Below are 4,351 nucleotides of genomic sequence, written 5' to 3'. Positions count from 1 at the left end.
TGGTCTAACATGGCACACTGTTCTAGCATGACACATCTCTGGTCTAACATGGCACACTGGTCTACTCCTAAGCCAAGTCACTTTATCACAACTCTGAGGAGCCAATATATTTATTGACGTATTAATGTGTCTTTTACGGACCATGTACTGCCACTTGTCACCTCTATTGCCATGTCATCGATCTCCATTTTTTGAGGATAACAAAAGGATATAGAACCAAGAGAGGGAGATAGTTGATTGGCAAGACCACAAAATTAACCATTGGTAAGCAATTGAAGGCAAGTTGTACAAGGTCTTATGGTAAAGGTAGAGGATATGCTTAGAAAAATTACATCATCCAAATGTTAAAAAACATATTTTAACAGATAACAGCATAACTACTATTAGTTTCCCCAATATGATCTTGTGTTTTTTCAATGGATTTTTTTGGGCCATTTAAAAAAACTAGTTAAGAGAATATTAGCAAGATGAAAACAGACTTCTTACGCATGACATTTCCAATAGTTCCATCAGTGTAATTAAAATGTATTAAAAATACACATCAAAGAAATTATACCTTGTGTCACCAACAAAATCATTGGAGACAACGTCTTCATCTATGTACCCAAGAATGCCTTTAAGTGGTCCCTTTGATGCATACCTATATCACCAATCACAAAACAAAAATTAAAAATAAGACAATTACACACTTAGACAAACACAAGAGGAGAGGAATAAATGCAATGATTAGACACTTCACATAGAATGCATGAACATACTTTATGGCTGCCTTGACATCTTCATAGGAAGCACTCTTCTCAAGTCGACAAGTTAGGTCCACCACCGAGACATTAGGAGTTGGAACACGGAAGGCCATTCCAGTAAGTTTTCCATTCAGTTCTGGGAGAACCTTTCCAACAACCTATAGTTCCAAAAAATAAAATAATAAACATAATAATAAGAATAAGAATCAAACCACATTAAAACCAACATTGTTTTTAGATTTCCCTATGAATTTAGATTTCACTACCTTTGCAGCACCAATAGAACTAGGAATGATATTTTGTCCAGCTCCACGGCCTCCTCTCTAATCCTTCATTGATGGGCCATCAACAGTCTTCTATGTTGCTGAACATTAGAAACAAGAGTCAAGTAACCAACTTGTAAACTATTCTCCTATTATAGAAACAAATAAAGTGAAAAACAAACCTGTAGTTGCATGAACAGTTGTCATTAAACCTTCAAGAATACCAAATTCCTCATGAACAACCTGTGTAAATTAATAAGAAAATCACTCAGCAAATAACTAAAAAGAGAAGGTTTCTTCAGCGTCATTTGAGAATTCCATATATATAGGCAGAACAGCATGATAAAGCACCAACCTCTGCTTAATCCTTTCTCTGCTAAGCACAAATTATCATGTCAGATAAAATATTTTGCACTTGCAGAACCATGCTACTCTCAAATTTAATAAGCACCCAAGCATATTTTGAGTGTTGAATATATTCAATTAGATTGAGAAAAAATATGTCGTTAGTGAATATGGATGATAATTATAATAACAGATAAGAAATAGTACTTAGATGGTTTATGAAATCAGTTCAGTTCATAATTATGCATCTAGTAACTTTATTTTAGCTAAGTTGAAATCTTGAAGAGTCAAAAGATGTAATCAGCTGTGCTGGCACAGATTTTGCTAATCCTGTTCACTTGCTTTCTTTTCCCATATCTGTACATCAGGCAAAATAATGATACATTAACTACAGAAGACTCCTGTGTGCCTAATTTGTCAAAAACAATTCCTGCTAAATATATTATTTATGTTCACCTTCCTAATGTTATTTTATGCTACTTGCCCAAAGCCATGTTGTTAATAAGAGCACTATGTCATAATCCTTTCGTTGAAGAGTAATTTTGAACCAAAATTACAGATAGAATTGATACATCGGAGATGAATTACATATAATTCCTCATGATAGACTTACTCATTTGTGAAGGCAAATATGGTTGAGTAAGGCCGATAATGACTTAGGAGTACAGCCATACATCTTGTTAACTCAGTATGCATTACTTTGACAGCTTTCAATGGATATCTATGTTATAATCACAAAATTAGACGGCAGATATGTAAAATAAAAGAAAGGAAATGACAAGACAGAAAATTTTCATCAGACAAGAGGAAAAATTCATACATAACTGATAACTCTAAAGTGTCTAAGAATCATTAACATTTTTTTAACTAGAGAATACTACTATAATTATTTTTGTGGGATACACATTACTACATAGAAAGCAAAAAATTTAGAAAACAAACATATTTATTGAGTTTTGATAATACTTTTTCAATAGCCATTGCACATTGGAAATATATTAAGAGGCCACCCAAGGCCAAATGAATTGGTTAACTTACTTTCCGTGGGCAATTTCTCCAGAAAGCATGACTGCATCAGCACCTTCTCGTGAGCCACTACCACGAACCCTTACCACCACCACCATCACCCCTACAAACCTGCATAACGCAAACCCAAACAGAAGAAAAATAATTAGAATAGCTCGTCCACAACCAAGAACCATCGTCAACCCAGAGGAGGAAAAAGAGAAAAGCATATAGAATCAAACTTAGTGACTGAATTAATAGAATCAATTCTCATTAATGAAGTAATGATACAAAAGAGTATATATACAGAAAAGACCAAAACTAATAAAGTAACTAATCTACAAAATAACAATAATTAGTTACAATGAACAACTAACTAACCAAAACAGTTAGTGTTGTTGGGAAAGCATTATATGGGCATAATTTTTGTAATGTGATATTTTAGTGTAATATATGGGCATAATTGTTGTAGTGTTGGCATAATGCATAACAACATTTCTAATAAATGGTCTGAATACAAGCGGATTTACAGAAACATAGATAACAAAATTTAAAGCATTAAAGAGATCTGTCTTTGACCAAACACCTTAACTACAGCCACTATATAGCCAGAATAAACCCTGAAGAAAAACTGGTAGGAGCTATGAACTAGGCTCATGGAAATTGGGAAAGAAAATAAGAATTTAGCAACAAGCTATTAAGTTATTTTCACCCTCATCATCAAATAATAATATCAAGATTGCCAAACAGATGCATACAAAAATATCCTCTCCTGGACATGGAAATCAGATATCAATAGCAGATAGTAATACTGAGGAATATAGACTCATTGCCTGATATGAAACAAGAGATTTATTTTCAATTTTTCATTGATATATAATGTATGGCTGAAGTTACATGTATATATCCATGTATATTATATAGATCAAATGGTTCCTAAAAAAAAAATCAGGTGCTCCATTTGTGCAATTGTTTCTGTTCTTAATTTGTTTGGTTACTACCCACTCTTGTTATTATACGTTAGGTACTTCATTTATTCTTTACTTATTCTGTTCTTTTTTTTTCTTTTGGATTAGTATAGTTTTGGATTTGGAGTATAACATTTTTCAAATATTTTCAGAGCAGTGGAATATCAAAATTATATGCAAGGTTCAACTTCTACATATAACAAGTTTTCCAGCATTTATTTTCTAGCCAAATGAAAAGATGCCATGAAAAAATATTGCATAAACAAAATGCAGCAACCTGTTTGAAAACCTCAAACTATGCACTTTGCACATGCACTTGTGATTGCTGTAACAATCAGAGTGATTTTAACTAAGCACGAGGATAAAACATATAAACTTGTTGCAAGATCAGGTATGCAAAAATCAAATAATACTTGCATTAGCTCTCAAAAAGATTTCAGATCAAGTTTACAGAGAGGATTCACATCATCCTATGGTGAGTTCTAGATTCAAGTGTGTCCATCTCTATTAAGCAAACATGATACTTAAATAGCTAGATGGAGAATCATGAAATATATATGAGACAGAGACTACTAATTATGAACTTAAATATAACTATGCAAATTACCTTGATGATTCCCTCCAAGTAAGCATCATCTTATTGGCTCTTGTATCCATCTCACGTTTATTCTGTGTTATTGAGAACACTTTGTAGCCTTCTCTTTAATACATCTATGCTATCAAAATTTATAAAAGCTATTCCTCCACAAAATTTAATTTGTAGCTAGTCCTCCACAAAATACAAAAAAACACATCATATTGGGATAAATCAAATCTGGCCTAAAAACAAGACTCAAATAGTTTAAAAAATTATTGCTCGGCACCCATATATCATCTCAACAATTAGTAAGATATAAAATTCATTAATAAGTAAATGTTGGTTTAGGTAAAAAATAATGATATATTCATTATTATGATCAAAACACTTCAACTCAACAAAAAACAGAGTTAAAGTCAAAGGCATAACAAATACATATTCTATAATATA

At 32.3% G+C, this 4,351-nt stretch overlaps 1 pseudogene; it reads right to left on the bottom strand.

Annotated features, from left to right (window-relative positions):
• Positions 1-442: 442 nt before the first annotated feature.
• LOC133792172 (glyceraldehyde-3-phosphate dehydrogenase GAPCP1, chloroplastic-like) lies at positions 443-3,981 on the bottom strand (annotated as a pseudogene).
• Positions 3,982-4,351: the final 370 nt, after the last annotated feature.

Source organism: Humulus lupulus, chromosome 7 (genome assembly GCF_963169125.1).
Source record: "Humulus lupulus chromosome 7, drHumLupu1.1, whole genome shotgun sequence".
NCBI classification, from domain to species: domain Eukaryota; kingdom Viridiplantae; phylum Streptophyta; class Magnoliopsida; order Rosales; family Cannabaceae; genus Humulus; species Humulus lupulus.
Note: the sequence above shows the minus strand (reverse complement) of the source record. Positions and strands in the feature narration are given on the sequence as shown.